The sequence below is a fragment of the Bactrocera oleae genome, chromosome 6, assembly GCF_042242935.1.
Source record: "Bactrocera oleae isolate idBacOlea1 chromosome 6, idBacOlea1, whole genome shotgun sequence".
Classification (NCBI taxonomy): Eukaryota; Metazoa; Arthropoda; class Insecta; order Diptera; family Tephritidae; genus Bactrocera; species Bactrocera oleae.
In genome coordinates, this window is record NC_091540.1 from 62,020,420 (window position 1) to 62,040,561 (window position 20,142).

At 32.2% G+C, this 20,142-nt stretch overlaps 1 protein-coding gene across 4 annotated transcripts in view; it reads right to left on the reverse strand.

Annotated features, from left to right (window-relative positions):
- The window catches only part of Oatp74D (Organic anion transporting polypeptide 74D), a 94,169-nt gene that overhangs the window by 21,833 nt on the left and 52,194 nt on the right, over window positions 1-20,142 (reverse strand). For all 4 annotated transcript variants that reach the window (XM_014229666.3, XM_036364781.2, XM_036364778.2 and 1 more), the window contains one exon: window positions 6,746-6,934. The gene's annotated coding sequence lies outside the window, so the exon portion shown is untranslated. The remainder of the gene's footprint in view (window positions 1-6,745; window positions 6,935-20,142) is intronic.

A 20,142-nucleotide genomic window follows, 5' to 3' on the forward strand; every position in this document is an offset into this window, starting at 1 on the left:
TGGGCTAGGTGCCCTATTAAATTTTATTTACTGATTTCCTGTATACAAAGTAAAATGAAATGTTTGTAAAAACATGCTCCAAGAGATAAATGTAAATTTATTTTAAAAATTCGTACGTACGAACTCTTTAAGTAAAAAACTGTGTCCCGACGTTTGTACTGTATTCTTTGTTGAATAAAATGGAGATCAGTACAATGAGATGCTTGCCCTGCAGCAAATTCTTTAACATACCATACATATGAAGCAAATTCCGTTAATTTTCGCAGCGCGTGCCCAAATATCAAAACTAATTTCGTCTTGAGAACTTTTTTAGACGAAGATGTTAGAATTTCGGTATGGTGAGGAAGGCTATGTTAGATAACAAAAATCGGAAATTGTAAATATGTTTTTTTGAAAATATATTTCAAAAGAATTCCAGCAATTTATAAACCTTTCTTTCTTCAGTATATCCGGATTGCTTATCTCATGGATTGGTTTAAAAAAACACTTTCATAATAAGAATTCAATTGTTCCACAAATTAAACCATTTTCGATAACACTAGGAGAAAAGGTATTTCAAAACTTTTTCTAGAATTATTTAATGTAGAAATTGAAAAAATCCAATATTGAGGAAATTTTCCAACAGGGTATACACTTGTTCGGATTGTGTACATAGCTAATATTGACTTAAATATGATTCGTCATCGACTCAACGTTGAAAAAAATGCGTGTACAGTTATGGATTGTGTTAAGTATACGCGAAAATTATTCCATTGTCTTGATGTTTCAGTTGCTGTTGAACCAAATTCACTTTACTGGACTACATCAATGACACCTTTTTTTTACCATGTTTCCTTTTTGCTCTTCCTTATTTGTACTTGTGGGTACATTTCTTGTTTACCTCTACGCTGTTTTTCGTAAATTTTAATGTCGTTTCCGAATTTCAGTACATTTGCAATGGATTTTGTCGCGAATTGACATGAAATTATATTGTATTTACTTAACATAAATTCGAATTTGTTGTCTGTACTCGTATATTTGCAATGCGAGGCAGAGAGTAGTAACAAATTGAAAAATTAAACAGACTACATGGAGTGTAAATAACGGTTTCGTATTTTTAGGTTTTTTATGTTTTTTGGTTTTTATTTTTTTTTTATGTAAGACAGGAATAAAAAATATCTTGGACAAAGAGAAATTGAAGTACGAAAATTTGGAAGTGGAATATATGTGTTTTTTTTTTATTCGGTGTCATATTGTATATATCACACTAAAACTTACTTGATTAGGTGGATGCGCAGCATTCATTCTCAAAAAAATTAATTTTAACTGCTGAGGTAATGGTCTTTTTGGTTTTGTTAGCTGTTTAGGGTATGTTAACTGTAGTATTGGTATGAAGAGAACCGACTGGCAAATGATAAATAAAAGGGGCTTTGTGAAGGGGCTTTTGCTATCATACGACAAATAGAGCGTTCTATATATTTTAACTACCTCAAAATGTTGGGTGATTATGTATGATTCGACTCATCTTACAGTCAGAAATGCAGTTGGAGTTGGCTGCTCAAAAATGTTATAGCTCGACTAACCTAACTTCTTTATGAAAATACATATTTAATACGGCAGCACAATGAATCCATATTGTGGGTATAAAATATTAGATATTTGTCCTGGTCAATAAGTTAGATAGTTTTATTAGGTTTTATCAGGATAGGTAAGGCAAACATACTGATATTTATGGTGCCTCGCAAGTTATTCAATAAATCTCTTACGTTTCACTCTGAGCTAGAAAGAGTTCGCTACCGCATATGTGCTGCTTGTTGACTAACGCTTGCTAAGCTTACACTAGGTCCATAGATCCAGTGTCAGAACGCAAGACGGCAGGGGAACATCGGCTCGTTAAAATACTGCTGGAATCTGGGTTCATCGGTTTAACAGTTTCCAGCGATTATGCTGTGATAAGGCATCAAAACAAATCTAATGTGGAAGTAGCTTGATGCCTCTGCTCAAGGCCTGGGTTGCCACTCTGCAATCGGAGTGCATGCATAGCTCCCTGAGAGAAGTTGCACTTTAGAGAAGCACATCTGCTGCTACACTGACGACTGTCATTTCTGCTGTTGATTGAGAACTCCGGACAGAAGACTACCCCTTTAACCTTATCTCTGAGCTACGATCCATCTATTAAAAAGCTTACTGCGCCTCTAATCCAGCGACTCCGCTCCACTCGCATATCTTTCGAAGGTATGTGCGCCACTAGTGTGGGCTCCGCTACGCAGTGCTTCATTTCTATGTTATCAGAAATGCAATCGAAGAGTGCGAGGTTTTATTAGAGGAGCGAAATTTTTTGTGCTTTGTTTTTATACTAAAAATGTTCCTCTATTATACATTTTTTTTTTATTTTGTTAGTAAATTTAGTTTACAGGAATAATTGAACAGATATTACAAAATTCTAAAAATATCTAGAAAATAGGCATTATGTGTCATTCGGTCACAATTCGTTGACTTTTATTGCCAAATTCTTCCATGTTGTTCTCCAAAATTCGATAGATATGTATATGTTTGTATGTACATACATAAATGAATTTATTTTTAACGCAAATACATGCCATTTTCTTTCACGCCGATCTTAAGTACTCGCACACGAATACAATGCGGAATATTTGTACAAAAATACTTATGTATATACATAGGTATATATGCATGTATGCATATGAATGGGTGAATATCTGTTTGCATAAAAAATTTTTAATAACTGGCATATTTATGATGTCTAATGATTTTGGCAAAGCTAAGCTCCAAGTAGTTGGCGTAGCTTAAAAAATAAATTCTAAGGAATCAACGATTGATAATTTCTCTTGATATTTTCCGATACAAAGACTACAAACTACACATTCATTCGACTATAAGTTGAAAGCAATGAACCCAAGAAAGTTACGTACTGTATATTATACATATTTACATATAATATGTACATTTAAGTACGTCGGTAAATATTGCTCAAAATTCGACCACATCGGTGGTAATAACAACTGTTATTCGACTTCTTACATACGCCCACCTTGTTTTCGTGTTCAATGCTCACTGTGGTCCTTAGCAAATCCGCGTGGTGATCAATTTTCGCATACTATATGCAGAGAAAGAATTCTTTTGTTCATCGGTACATTTCTGTGATAATTACTTTTATAAATATTTTTAATGTTAATAAATAGTTAATGCTGATGTCATTCTACAAATGGAGTGCGATGGATTGATGATTTTTAAATGCATTTGTATTCGTCCACTTATGTATTTTTATTTATTGGACTTCTTTTTAATTTATTTAAGAAATAAAATTATCCGTGGAAAAGTATTGAAAAAAACCGCCTTAACTTTGGCTATCTCTTTACAGCATAGAAGGGTTTAAAAATGTACTTATCTCGATTTTGATCCAACAGTTTAAATGACAGCTATATGCATAATTTATTCGGAGACTGTAGACAATAAACCAGGCCGAACTTCGTGAAGAGGTTTTGTCAAAACAAAATGTTTTCTATACAAGGACTTGATTTTGATTGGCAAGTTTGTATGGCAGCTATATTCCATAGTGGTCGGATATTGATGGTTCCGACAAATGAGCAGCATCTTGTGTAGAAAAGAACGTGGGGAAAATTTCAGATCGATATCTCAAAAACTGAGAAATCCAGGTCTGCGGTTTGTAGCATAGTAAACATTTTGTGTAAGAATATATTACTCTGTATTAAACTAAATGAAAACCGAAGCATGTTCTTCTTCTATTATAGGCTATAAAAATATCATTAAAAATCTAGGCCTCGATAATATTGTGCTGCTCATTCTTAAACGATGGCGAAACCCGCTCGTTCCTGGGTAGTATGAAGCTAAAGTTGAGGTGAACTATATTTGGCGCATAGTATATACGAGGTACGAGTTAATATTTCCAAATAAATAAAAATAATTTTATATGAAAATGTCGAAAAGACGTAGATATCGTAAAGTTCAGCTTGTAACCCCCACATTTTGAAATTTATTTTACAAAAAATTAATTTTTTTCCGTAAATGGTATACCAATAATCTTTCTCTGTGTATAGGTAAAAAAAACTATGTACTGCTTGTAAAAAATTTATGAGCAAAGTATTTGCAAATATAATTTGAAAAACACTTCAGAAGTCAAGTGTACTATACATACTGTATGTGTTTACGTTTGTAAATTTATTACCCCACATGTCTTGTTTCTTTAGACTTCAATTTTGACAAAACATGTGGGTAGAAATAATGATAGTAATTTGCATGCGCGTGGTTTTACAAAAATGGAGAGAAATAAAAAACTTTTGACAACAATAAAACTTTGGGCGTTTATAACTTTCAGAGCATTGAAAATTATATAACCTAAGGAATTTGGCAAGTAAAGATATGCATATGTATAAATGATCGTTGAATAATTGGGATACAAATTTTACTTTGAATTTCAATAAAATTTTCAGGCAATAAATATTTATGGCACTTTTAATTAAAACTATTTCAGTACATTAAGTAATTTTGGTTTCAGGGATAGAAAAGAGTAAATGGTTTTAGTTAGCCTTAGAAATCGAGATCTTCTACTTGCTTTTAAAATTATGTTTATTCAGATTTTCAAAAAGAAATTATTTAAGTTTGAGCAAAAAGGTTATAATATTCTACGAAATAATTCCATGTGAACTCTTCCGGAAACAAATACAGAAATTAAAAAAAAAAAATTATTAATATTAATATACAAATTTGATTTTATAAACAAATTAAGAATGATTTTACAATTATAAAAGAAACAAATCGCTGACTGTAAAGCATGTGTATTTATTGACCCAGAACCAATGTTAAAAAGGGGAACGCGTGTTTTAAATAGTACCATATTGTGGTGTAACAATATGCTATAAATCACAGCAATAATATTTTTATGAGATTTCTTAATTTGTGTCGGAGTAAAGATAGTACCGAGATGGCATTGGGACATAGTGAGCATATAGCTTGACTTCGAATATATTTTATTTGTATTAATATATGTTTTTATTGAGCTTCATTAAACCTGTTTGTCTAGATCTAGGTCGATTTTAATAAAACTGTATGTACATATATATATTTATATAAATAATTTTTAAATTTAGTGCATTAAATATTGAGACCGATTTGTTGCTGTGTAATAATTTTACGTTGATGACTAAAGCTTCCTGCAAATTTTACATGATTTCAATATTAAAAAGATCCCTAGGAGTGAGGAGATTTATTGCCACCTACGAGATTGAAAGTGGATCGTTGGAAGATCTTATGGTTATATATCACTGTTAGAAGAAGCATTAACATTAGCACGCTATAGCAGAGGATTTATAATTCTCGTATAAGTAATGAATAAGTAATGCTTGTTTTTGTTAACAAAAAAATTGAAAAATTCGTCTCAGTTACTCTTCGTATTTATACGCCGTTATAAAATAGAATGCGTGTGCTAGTTTTCTTAACATCTATTGTTATATATAATATTAATTACTTGACAACTTGTATGAAGCGTAAGCCCTACTAGTCGGCCGATTTTTTTTGGTAGTTTACGTTAAGTTAAGAGGTTGTTTTTACGACAAGGGCGACGAAGAAGGATCCCACTTGGATAACTAAAAATTTGGTTCATATTACATATATGTGATTTGCCAGATCGTGAGAATATATCAGTCTCATACTACATACACATAATTGACTTGTTCAATTTATACCCTCCGTAGGTATAATACCGTTCACAGGTGCATTTCTTATAGCATCAAACGGTATGAAAAGATCTTTAACATGCTTTTGATCGGTCAGTTTTTTTGGCAGCTATATCTTGTAGTGCTTCAATATCTGCGGTTCGGAGTTGGGAAGGGCTTATTGAAGAAGAAAGGACGTGCTTCAAATCGATATCTCAAAAACTGATGGACTAATTCACGTATATATAGACAGACAGTACCAAATCTACTCAGCGTGTCCCGCTTAGTTTTTTTTACATACACAAACTTAATATACCTTGTTTAGGGTATAAACTTTGATACGTATCGTAACTTTTTTCTTATTCTAAACTAACTAACTGTTGTAAACGGCTATTTTTTTGGACCATGGCAGGGAATCTACATATCAATAAAACTATGGGTGTTTTATGTATATAAATACATACAACCCTACATATGCGCTATTGTACATGCGTTTAGAGCCAAGTTTACTAGCTTGGCTTGTCTTCGAAATATTTAATTGTTGCTGAATTTTAAAATGCAATGCGTTACACTAACGCTTGAAAAGAATTGCGTGACTTTTAATAGGTTTCAACGAAATTTCATATTTTTGGATATGTTCGGCGCATGCATGCATGCATGGAGTGCGCTAAACACGCACCAAATTTTGTATGCGCTTACTTCGAAACATATGTAAGTGTGTGCATTTCCAAAAATCATAATTAAAACTTTAAGTCTGAATACAAATCAGTGAATAATGAATCGGTTTTTAAACGATAACCAAGTTTGTTTTAAGCAGTTATGTATGTATGCATATTTTTTGTAATAACGGTAAACTTATAAGTGTGTTTTGAATTGCAATAAGTAGCGACACACATACAAACATATAGGGATATGTACGTGCTTGTTGCGATGAATTGGAGTTATGCATTTTTAATAAAGAATCCGGTAAGCACACGCCTACATACTTACATACATTGTAAAACCAAAAGAAATAAAATTAATAGAAAAGCGTAAAAAGTAAAATAAATTTTTTTTCAAAATGACTCACTCACCTTTTTCCGTTTTGTGTGTTTCCGCCGGCTTTCCTTCGGTAGATTTATTTTTAGTATAGTTCAAGTAAATGCAGGCGTCGTGATGTAGTATGGAGTTGCTATTGTAAGTATATATATATTTGTGTGTATATGTTGTTCTTATTTTTCTGAGATTATATTCAACACTTTATCAATGCGAAGTTACAAAATCTGAAAAATAGATACAAAAAACGTTAATATAAAAAAGAATATTTTTTAATTTAATTTTCTTTTTTAAATATTATTTTTTATTATTTAAGCGTTTTTACATTCACTTAAAATATTTTCAGTATTTATTCGTCGCATGGAGGAGAATAAGGAGTAAAGCCTATAAGCTTACAAGCACATATATATACATACATAAGTTGTATATACTCATATAAAAATATATTTGAGTACATACATATATGTATACAGAGTATATAGAATTGTAAATATGTGTTGCCTTATGCATGCATTCCCTTGCCTGCCCACATTTGCATTTTCAATTCACGCTGTTGTCGAGTAAGTTGTTTTCCAGTTGTCGTTGCGCTGTTGGGTTGTGGGGTTACGAGTGCGTCCGACAATTAAGCAATAATGCGATTATAAAGCAACAGTCAGCCGCATATTCTGACAAAACTGGGTCATGTTCTGCCTTCGTTCTTTGTGCCTTCTTCCGCTTTTAATTCGTTGGAGTATGAGAACTTACACAAATTGTTGAAGGCATTTACATATACTTATACATAACATATGAGGCATGTTGTATGTACATATATATGTATATGTATTCATTTATATATGCATATCTATATGTCTGTATATGATGTATGTTTTACGCCGTAAAATTTACGGGTATTACATATGCTTGATGGTATTAAATTTTTGTGGTTTCGCAAATATTTTTTTACTACCTGTTCTCTTATTAAAAAAATTGTACTTCTTTAACCACAACATCCCTGTGTCATCTTGAGATTTTTGAAGGGACCAGGCAGAAAAAAAATCTTCGAAGATACAGGATTAACGGTTATGTAAAGCTCTAGAGTTCTCCGTGATCGATTTTGAATGCGGCATGTAAATACTACATTACTTCTTACATTTTTGACACCTTCAAAACAATTTAGCATGGTTTTGAACAAAGCTTGTAACTTTGGTACAGGAAATTAATCCATATTACCGCAAAAGCCACAAAACGCCTGAAATATTTTTCCAAAATAGTTTTTCATGATTACAAGATTTATTGATTAAGGTTAATTCGAGAAGTCGACACGCTTGTAATTTTTTTTGTCTGCCTGAGTTTAGGCAAAAAAAGCTTTTAGATTAGGTTAGGTTAGTCTGGTAGGCTAATAGCCACGCATAGGCCAGTTTTAGTTCTTTGCGATACCAGGTGCAGTTCAAGTCCATGAGGAGTAGTCATCCTTTAGGATGCCTGTGATTGACGCGAATTTCAATAGCTTTTGGTTAAATATACATTTTGTACCCTGAACAGGGTATATTAAGTTTGCTACCAACTATGGTCTATAGCTGCCATACAAATTGATCGAACAAAATCAAGTTACTGTATGGAAACTCTTTTATTTGACAAGATATCTTCACGAAATTTGGCGTCGATTATTATCCAAGGCAAGTCGATAATCTCTAAAGGTATTGTTCAGATCAGATCGCTATAGCATATAGCTGCCATACAAACTGACTGATCAAAATCAAAATCAAGATATTTTTTTACCGTTTTATGCTATAAGAAATGCACCTTGAAGGGTATTATAGTTCGGTGCAGCCGAAGTTAACGTTTTTCTTGTTTCTTAGATAAATAAGAAACAAACACTAAACAATTACCCTTTAAATTTTGCTTATTCTAACTAAAGTGCAATCTTAATTTAAAAAATAGAAATATTATCTATTTTATAATTGTACATATACAGCTTGATTATTTCTCAATATGTAATTGGCACACCGCGACCTTAACACCATTGTCAATAATAAAAAATAAATTGCTAACAATTACAGATTTGCGTGAATTTGAAATAAATTTAAAAATACACATACACACTTACACACATGTGCAAATTATGCTTGTATGCCGTTATTCAGACACATTTTGATTAAACAAAAGCGGCCTATACGGAAAAACCGCTCACGCAATTTAATTATGTCGGTATCGGCTGATTGCTGATTGCAGTCTCTATTGTTGGAACAGCAGCGGCAGCAGCAACGTCTATATTTATTGACTTCAATATACGCAAATATAGCCTTTTTATTATTATTTATTTTGTACATACATATATTCATAATATTGTCTAGTATGGTTTCCCACCGCCGGAATTACTCTTATAGTCGAGCCTAAAAGCACGTCGATATGAAACTGTTTGGTTTTTGCCTTGCTCTGCCACCGCCCTCGCAGTTTCCAAGCACTGACTATCTATTGGGGTTGCGCACACTCGTGCCCAAATGCTCACATTCATAGTATATATTTATCTATAAGTAGCTGCAACTGCAAGTCGGTCAGTTATGGTATATCTGCGTGTTGCCATGTCGACGTGCGTGTGTGTGTTTGCGGAGCGCTTTTGCGCAATTGCGAAACAAACTTATAAAAAGGCCTTGAGCCAAAAAGGAGTGCATGACTTGCATGCACTAGCGCAACGCAACAAAAAAAAAAAACAAAAAAAAATTGAATAAAATATATTGGCGCTTTCGTATATTTGTATATACTCGTATAGTTATTTATGCACTAGCTTATTCTATTTTGTTATAAATAATAAATAGAAATTTGTCGAAAATAAAAATATTGCTTTAAATTATCAATATTTTAAATTTTACATTGATAGTAAAACAGAAAAATAAGTTTCAGCGCTATATTCAAAATTAGAATTGGTTGGTTTTGAATCCCTTACAAGAACGCTTGCCAGCACTCAAGTCATCATTAGGCTCATTTGCCTCCCAAGTGAGTCCTTAAGCATTATAATTGCTGTAAAGGCAGTCAATTATTGTGCTCTCCTGATAACTGTGGTCTTTTAAAAAGATAATACTATTAGACAATGTGGCTCTGTGGGCATGCCATGATCTTAAACCAAATGATTACCTTTTTTTCTTTCTTTCCCAGCTATTACTTTTTTCAATACTCTTATTGGAGACTCTACACCGCATTCTTTCTTTCTCTTCAAACAAATACTTTTCTATAAACTTGAAAAAAAATTGCATAATAACAAGTAGCTTTTTAAATGGCTATATTCACTTGCAAGTAAAAAAAAGAACCCCTTTTCGTGAATTTTTTGGAAGAAGCATTGTATTTAATAAATAAATAAAAAACGTGTGCATTTAAAGAATTTTATGTATTTTAATAATCATTTTTAAAAACTTTAATTCCCGTATCCGGTCAACAGGACGACCGACCTATGAAAAAATGTGTCTGGCGGAAAGGAAGATTTTTCTGCTTAAAAATGTCTCAAGTCAGAATATGTTAAAAATCGAAATTATGATTAAAAAATCTTAATTAAAAAAATATTGAGCCTTTAGGCTGTTAGGTCAGTCTAGAAGAAAAAACGGCCTAACTTGATAATTTATTCTAAGCGTAAAGAAAAGAAATCGAATTTATATATCAAATATATATTTCATTGTATAACAAATATTTATACTGAAATTTATATATGAAATTATACAAAATGGCGGCTAGCGGAGGAATCTTAAGAAGCAACTTATTTGAGAGAGCCTTGATGGGAAATGGCTCTTATAGGACCAAGTAGTGTCAAAAACAGAAACTATAAGATATTAATCTATAGAAAACGTGCTTTACGCAAAATGTAGGAGTTGTAAAAAAGGTTAAATCTTTTAAGGAGAAATTAGTAGTAAAGTGTTTATAAAAATGTTGCAATAATAATAAAAAATCGTAAATAGTTTAGTAAATAAAATTACTGTCAAGCTATAGTTAAAATTACAAACTTATATTGTACATGCGATAGCCTTCGAGTACTATCAGTACTATACAGTGTCGATAAAAGCTGCGGTAGATTGAATTTTTTCATAATTCTACCAATTGACTAATAGTTTTAGGACCATAAAGTGTTCTCTAAATTACAAATTTTTGATTTTTAAAAATACTATGCTGGCCTAATTGCTTAATTTAATCAATCATGAATTTTTAATTTCACGATTGTAGTGCGACAAGTTTATAGGGTGCTCTGAAATGTATTTTATTAAAAGTGGAATATACTAATAGAAAATGCTACCTCTGTTATTTCTGCTATTAATGCTGAATTTTTTATTGATCTGCCTAATACTTGTTACATAATTTCTTGTCTTAATTTGTGATCATTTTACACTCCACTTTGCGATGTAAACACTTTGAAAGCTTTAACTCCAATGCCTTGATACATATTTTCACACTAATATTTCTGCATTATAACGGCTAACATACACATTCACAGCTTGCTATGTTAAATATTTAATTTTTGTTATATCAAAGGAGAGGGCTACCATAAGACTATTTTTGAGAGAATTGAAAAGCATTGGATTACAAAAAAATCCAATAAGCCAATAATAATAAAAAAATACAATAACACACATTTTTAATAATTTTAATTGCATGCTGTGGGTTCACAATTTTATGAAAAATAATAAAATTAAACAAAATATCATACAATTAAGGATTTTCATGCAGCAAATTTACGATAAAACCGAAAGTTAAACTGCATTTATATGTTACAGTTACAGTATATACACATGTACATATATATGTCTGTGTGGCGCGCCGTTTTAATTTTCAAACTTCGAAGTTGAATAATAAATTATGTATAAATAAATCAAATAGTTGTCTGACGATAATAAAACCACTTCACATGCAATATGAACACCAACAACAACAACATCAACAAATAATAACAGCAACAACACCGATCAGGGTTACTCACACACTGTACGACAATAAAATGCAGCAGCAACAAAACGGTGTGCCCGGCTGCTTGCCTGCGTCAATTTAAGCGAAGATAAATGAGAACAACTTAAAAATGGTAAACGACACATGCAATTGCATTGAGATAGGTCACTCACACGACGCGCCACAAGCACATGCGCACGCACACCTATTGACTATATTTGACTGCACATGCAACGCATGCACATATGTGTGTTTTTTTTTATACATACATATAAATGTGTGTGTGTGTTTGTTTGTAGATATGTGTGTAAATATATGCGCAAAGAAATATTGACAAACAGGAGCAGGGGTGCAACTGCAATGCGACACTTGCCAACGGTGCTCTTTGCCATGCGGTGTGCGCGTGTATGTAAGTATGTATATAGCATAGCGAGTGCATAATGAGAGGGAGAGTGCCGGAGTTGAGCAAAGAGACTGCATTTGCAGTGTTGTGCGGCGGATGGTGGTGGTTAAAAAAGTAAATGACTTTTTTTTAGTCATTCTTACATAGAAGTTATGCTGGTTGCTATTAATTTTGCGAACACAAGCTATGCAAGCGACGCGGATCACTGAAAGCTCTCACAAAAATTTCGGTAGCACTAAATTGTAATAAATTTTTAATTGCTTGGAGTAAATAAAATACATAAATATATACACATATATTAATACACTCATATAATGTGTATCAACACAAAAAAATAATTTTAGCCGCCGTCTCATCCAACAAATTCAATTCACTTTTACACTCAATCAAATAAACCAAAAATAAACCGCACTTCAAATAACACGTATACGCCCCCACCAACCCACTCATGTGCAAGCAAGTGCCGTCGCCAACCGCCTGCAATGCTAGACGCGCCTCTTCAATAGCAGCGCAGCCTCAATTTCATTTTCATTTCACTCTCAATTGCAGCTGGTTTGCACACAAGCATACACCGCTGCCACTTCACCGAACTGCTCGGCGGCAAACAACTTTTTAAGAGCATGTGCTCGTGCTTGTATTGTGTGCGCATGCACTTTGCTAACATAAACATACATATTTAGTGGTATATACTTGCATATTGTCTGTATATGCTTTGGCATAGGTAGATATTGCCCTCTGTTGTTTTTTGCTATTTTCTTGCTAAGCGCGCTCTTGTGAGTTTTGGCGAGCGTTGCAAATTTATTCAGTGGTACTAGAAGAGCTAGCTGAGCAGAGAATGCATTTTTGCATTATCAAAATGTGTTTAATTGAGAAACTGTAGCTCACTTAAAGCTAGTTGTTCAAAGAGCCAGTACATATATGTACAGATGTGCAGATACCTATATATATACCTTATATATATGTGTGTGTGTATGTGAAGAGTATGCATGCACTTTGTAACCATTAAGTAATAAATGCACTATAGAAATGCTAAACGTTTTAAAGCTTAATTTTCACATGCATATTTGTAAACAAAGTCAACGCCAGTTTAATTTTAAAGAATTTTATTGTATGTAGACACATTTCTGAAAGTAAATATTGCATTTTAATCGCTTTGAGGGACCTTTGTGTTCAATTAACTAATGGAAAAATGATAGCTATATTAAAAACAATTGTACTGGTAGTTCAACTAAAAATAAATAACTGGTTCTAAATACCGGCTTATAAATGTAACGTTGCTATTTATGAAAGTAATAGAATAATAGCTATTACTAGCTTAAGTTCTTAATGAACCCTTGTGAAAAGTAAAATGACGTAGTACATACTTGTAGTTGATACAATTTCTTATAACTAAAGCATAGTTAAGAACCACTGGTAAGATTACGAGATATCTACAGTAATTTGAATTTTTTTTTCAAAATATATATTCCATAAAGGTATGTATAAATAATATTATATATACTTTATACTGACCATAGGAGGCGCTGTACATAAAAAGTTTTATTTTTTCGAAAATCCAACTTTGACGTTGATGGTGCCCATATTTTTACGTCGCTAGGAACTTCCATATCGTAAGTCATAGTAATGTTTTCAATAAACGCAATTTAGAAATTCGAACACAAATATTTCGATTTTGAAGGCTTATTTTGAAAAATGGAGAAACTACTCTTTTACTTGGAATTCAACCTCCCGAAAAAATTAGTTTGGTGCAATACCCAACCAAGTGTTATACAGTATAATGGATGCCGATTTAATTATATTTCGGGTTTTCTTTTAAACAACATTGAGGTAATTTTGACACAGAATATATTTTATTTAAATTTTTGGTGGGAATGATGGTCGAAGAATATGCGAATCCTTGAGTTTTCCGTGATTTTATGAAACCTTTTGAAACAAACTGGAAAAATATTTTTATTTGTCTTAATTTCTTTGCAAAGTTTGCAATTTAGTAATATTCTTAAAAATCGGTTGACCAAAACTAGTTACATATGTATATATAAATTTTAAATCTTAATATTTTTTCTGATTCTTAATTGCTACAGAAAGGGTAAGTGTAGTTATGTAATTGTACATAAAATGAGTTCCAAGGTTACATTTTGGTTAAACTTTTCGAAAACATGGAATCCATGAACTTTTATCGGTTGAATTTTTTGTTGTGATCGATGGAATATAGTAAAAGTGCTCATAGACTGGGTTCTGTGTCTTCAACTGAATTTAAATTTATTTTTCGTTTCCTAAAAATCTGCTTCAGACGGAAATAAAAAATTTCAGAAACAGTAACGAACTATTCAGTAAGGATTAATTGGGCTTAAAATATATTTTCGAAAGGCAGAAATATAATATTATGGTTTACGGAAAAATAAATGTTTATTTGATTTTTTGAAGATTTCAGTTTTAATTAGAATACTTGTATTGTGCTTTAATGCTTTTTTTAGTTTACTTTAACGAAAATTGCTGCTTACAGTATTATCTTCTATAGATTTGAATTTGGGAAAACATATATAAACATAGTTTTTAAGTTAAAATAAATTTACACAGCTTATTTTTGAGGCAAAGGCTTCTATAACATAAAATCACAAATCTACATTACAGAATTATAGCACGTTTATACAATCCAAACAATTTCACATATCAATATTTTACATTAATGACACTTTTAATAAACTTCTTCAATAGAATGTTATCACTTTTCACTAATTTATAGTATAGTATGTTTATAAATATCTATAAGAAAAAATTTTTATTTAGAATATTTTAATATTTCCTTCAAAACGTGCCTTTCCACACTTTTTTTTTCAAATTCATTTGAATGCGCCAGGAAGCATAATATAATATTATCGACAGAAACTCGATCTGCCTGCTTTCAGTAAAAATTACATATAGATATTATATATGAATCCATAATTGTTGTATGCTTTAAAGCTTATTTAGGGGTTGAAATGTAAAATATTTGTATAAATGAGAGCGTTGACACATTTGTACTACTTTGTGACTAGGCCAACATTTTTCATAATGCACCCTTCTCAACACAGCTATTTTATGTACTACATACCATATGTACCATATACCTTTGTAAATAGTGCCGAAACAGACACAACTGAAAATTGTAAAGAAAAGGAATTTGCCGCTTTTAGCTTAAAACAACATAATATGAAGGTGCCAGTGAGCAAGGCAAAGTATTTTCATTTTCGTTACGCTACCAAAAAACATTTTACATGCAGCCAAGCGAAAATTCGTTTTTAATTGGAAAGAAATTTACTCATATAAACTTACAAAAGTAACATAAATTCCACAGCTATCGGACAATTAGTTTGTGATATAAGGCATTTTAAGTAACACAAATATGGTTTTGGTATTAATCTTGGTGTTAATTGATTAGTTTGTATTGCGGCTATATTCTATAGTGATCCTATCTGAACAATATATTTGGAGATTGTAGCTTTGTTTTGGGAAATAAGTCATGCCAAACTTCGGGTAGATATTTGCAGTTTGTGTGGCAGCCACACACATATATCCCATAGTGATCCGATATAAGCAGTTCCGAGAACTGAACAGTTTCTTGGGAAGCAAAAGACGTTCAAAAAGTTAGTTAGTTCAAGTATATACAGACAGACGGATGAACAGACCGACAGAGATATATAAGTTCTTTATATGTTCCCCTTCTGAGTGTTGCAATCTTCGTGACAAACTTAATATACTCTGTTCAGTGTATATGAAATCAACAAAATGACTTGAAGTGGACCGTAAAATTAAGCCGATCGATATTTCTAACAAATTTAAAGATATCTAAAAACTTCTTAGCCACATCATTAACAAGTTTTGGAGCAAGCGAAGGTTCTGTGCAAATTGCGTGTCGCCCGAACTCAAATTGAGACAAAGTATTGCATTCGAAATCAGCAAATGCGATAGAAAATAGGTTTGAATTACTTCTACATAAACCATTCTGCTCGACCCGCTTTTTTCTATCCTCAGGCAATCGTCGATATTGAGTCTTATTTTGCAACAAATAACAAAATTAAAGTTTTCTATAAAATACATAGGTCATTGGAGGCGATTTAAAACTTGGTGGACACTTGGTTCACTCGATAAAATAAAGAGACGCTCGACGAACCTAGAAGTGCAAGCGCACTCCAATACAAGTATATGTATGTCTAAAAGTTTAAATTGCTACAGTTTTCGGTTTTTCAACTCAAGACTGTGCAGTGTTCTCTCTTTTATCGGAAATTTCTCATCGCTATGAACATTTTATTATACAAATGTATGTATAAAAACAAGGGTTGTTCTAAAATATTGAAAAATAAGATTTTTCTATTGCAAAGGTTTGCAATTAGAATTAGAGTTTACATATGCAACATATTACAATTTTAAATGCAAAAAAAATAAAAAAATTGGAATTAGATTCTCACAGGACATGGTTACAGTGTAAGGGTCCTTAACACATTCTTGGCATTATCAACTTATTGAGTCTATTGAAAAATAAAATAATTGAAATAATCAAGTTATCGAGTTGCATGTCTCATTTATACCTCAAAACATAAATAGGTGTATAACTCCATACTAATATACATATGCATAAATATTTGTGCGCATGAGCAAATAACACTAGTATGCAAGCTGGCATGCATCGTCATCGCCGTATGACATAATTAGTGAAAGTGAAATTAACTGACTGGCGACGACATTAGCAACAACAATAACAACAACTTTTCATTGGCTATGCCAGCGATTGACCATCACGACGCCAACACCAGCTTGTCGTAGCGCCATCCAACGCCTTAAGCATAGCCGAACACCAGTCTAATAAGGTAGCTTTTTGGTGTTGTTTGCTTAATACATATTTTATACGAGTCGGTATGCCAACGCGATGGTAATAATGCACAGTAAACCATACACAAACCACATAGGTACAATCAATATTTGCAGACAAGTGTGTAGAAAGCTTTTCAATTTAGCTTACTGACGCAGTGCGATGAGCTTTAGCTTCAGAAATTGGAAATATTTTGATAATTCATGTTTTTTAAATAGCAAATTTACCTTCCTCAAAAGGAGTTTTAAATTTAGTAATTATATTTTTTATTCACTTATTTATTTTTTGATTTTCAATGAGATTGAGAAAGGTCAAACTTTTATCGATATATAATAACCAAAAATACAAATACTTCAGTAAATCTCCAAACAACACATTTTTGTAAGTTCTTTTTATTCATGCAACACTGTTTCGATTTGATATACAAACACTTATTTGTTTTTGCTTTTTGCTTTTTGATTTTGTATTTGCAATTTTTTATTTCATCTCTTCGCCACGGCATTCACATTCATCAATGGATGCAACACGACAGTTGATTTGTTGCACAGTTGTTGAATAATTTGTTAGTCTTGTTGTTGCTATTGCAATGTCTATTTCCAACTGCAATATTGCAGATCAATGCCATCGGCGTCAGCAACAGCTACAACAATAACAACAACAGCAATCGCAGCAAAATCAATTCACTACACAACCACACATATGCAAACAAATAAACGTTTGCATTTTGTTTTTGTTGTTTTTTGCTTTTCTTTTTTTTTTGTTGTAATAGCCGTGTTGCCATTTATTTGTGGTATGTAGTTGTTGTTGCTTATGTGTTTTATCAAAAATGCCAAATGAAATGGAAATGAAATTCCAAATGAAAACGAAACTGAAAATAATGATTGCAAAATACACCGACACACATGCGTACGCACACCTATATATGTATATGTATGTACATATATACTCACGAGTGCAACACCAAGAAAAAAGTAGCAGCTAGATAAACAAACGGCTGTGCTTAACAGCGATTGCAGTGCACTTGTACGTACAATAACAACAACAAAGTGGCGAATGCAATAATTGCATTAGGGTGCCATAAAATATATTGTATTTGTTAAAAGTCACCTTTTTATAATAACAAACCATGGTAAACGAACTAATATTGTGGAATTTGTAATATACGCATGAAAAAGGAGTATTTGTATTTCGATGAGAACAATGTTATACCACCTAATCAATGTTTTTCCTAAATTGGTACAAACCTTTTCTATGTTCGTGTGAAGTTTGATTTTCATATGTCAATTAATGTGTGTTTGACAGCAGTTTGCTTGCGACGCGAAACGTTTCTCTGGTGATTTTTACCATTGAGAAAAATTTAGCAACGACTTTGTTTCCAATAGAATCACGGCTAAGGAATCATTGCAAATGTTGCAGAAGTGTTTCGTGGAGTCTACTTTATCACGCACATAAACATTTGTCTGGCATAAAGCATTCAGTGAGAGTTGTGAAGTCATCGAATATTTGCCTTCATCCAATAACTTCTGCTAATGACGATAACATCAGACAAGTTAAAAAAACAGTGCTTGAAATGGATAATGAATCGATTCAAGACATTTTGGTTAATGTTTTGTGTATGAAGCATGTCAATGCAACGCTCGTACCAAAATATCTGAATTTTTTGCAAAAACGATGTCGAGTAAAGTTCGCAAAAGAGATGCTTGACAATGTAGCTGAGGTCCTTACATTCATCATATTCTTCATTACTTGTGACGAAACGTGGGTTTTTGAATATGACGTCGCAACTGCCCAACACTCTAGCGAATGGCGCTCTAAAAAAGAGCTGAAAACGAAGAAACCAAAATTCGTTTAATGCTGGCTTCAGTGCAACCGAGTCTTATTACAAGTTTTGGCATGCTTGTATTAGCTGAGGAGCTTATCTTGAACGCGATAATAAATACGTGAAAAATCTATTGTAATTTGTCAGTCTGGGTCAAATTTGATCTGATAGTATTTATTTTTAAAATTTTCATCATTTGTCTCTTACATTTTTTGTAAATGAATTAGCTTTATTTGTAAAAAAAAATTAAATTAAAAGTTTAAATTAAATTAAGTCGTTCAAAAAGCAGAGTAGAGTCATATTGCTTAACCGAAAATACTTTTTTTAAAACAGAAAATTTGTTCAAAACCTAAAATTAATTTTTCGAAATTTAAAAAATTTTTTAAGCACTTGGTAATCATTTAAGATCTATACTTTTCTTAGGATGTTCAAGTCGTCTCTATTTACTTTATTTTTTTAATGAAGTGCGATTTGCCTAGAAAAGCAACATAAGAATAGGGTTATCCTTTCTCTACACAAAACGATACACCCTACTTTACGCAATACGTGTATGTATGTATGTATATACATTTGTATGTGCTTCAATATCATACATACTTACATATGTAGGCTTATGTGAGGTCTTTTGGATGCATTAATGCAGGGAAGACGTCCGCAGTAGCAGCCTTACAAGTATACTCGAGGTGTATGTAAGGTGTTGTATAAACATCACTGTGTGGGTGCATACTTTGCTGCTGTTATTGTTGTTGCCGTGCTATGGCGTTTGCTTGTTGTTGACATAAGTAATGGGGTCAAAAGCAAATACGAGGCATCACTGAATATTTTAGTATACAAATGTATGCGCATGAATTGCATACAAATAAAGGTAAAAAACATATGTATATTATTGTATATATGTATAACAGAGTTTAAAACTTAATTTCATATAATAAAATGAATTTTTATGATTTTTTTAAAAATATTTATTAAAGAGTAATAGACGTAAACAAATATTAAAAAACGTATCCACCAATTTTCTAACCTCAAATTGTTGTCAAAAGACGCTTTGCGAGATATGAGAATTCCATAGATTTTAAAGTTTTTGTTTGATCGCATTATGAAATTTGTTTAAGAGATAATTGGAAACATTTTTTCTATGTTCTATATACCTCTGATTGTTATGGAAGAGTATGGGATATGGTGTAGACGTCCACTGGGATGGCTTAAAAGAGGAATATATACGTAATACAATATATACCCTAAAAGGGTATAAAAAGGTATTTATCTAGATTTTGTATGACAGCTATAGTGGTCAGATCTAAACAGATTGCTCAGAGATTATAGGATTGAACAATCATCTATGCCACATATCGTGAAGATATCTCGTCGGTCTGTTTATATGGCAGCTATATCATTTAGTGGTCCGAAATCGGCCATATCTACAAATGAGCAGCGTCTTTGCGATAGACTAGTCAACTTGATAATT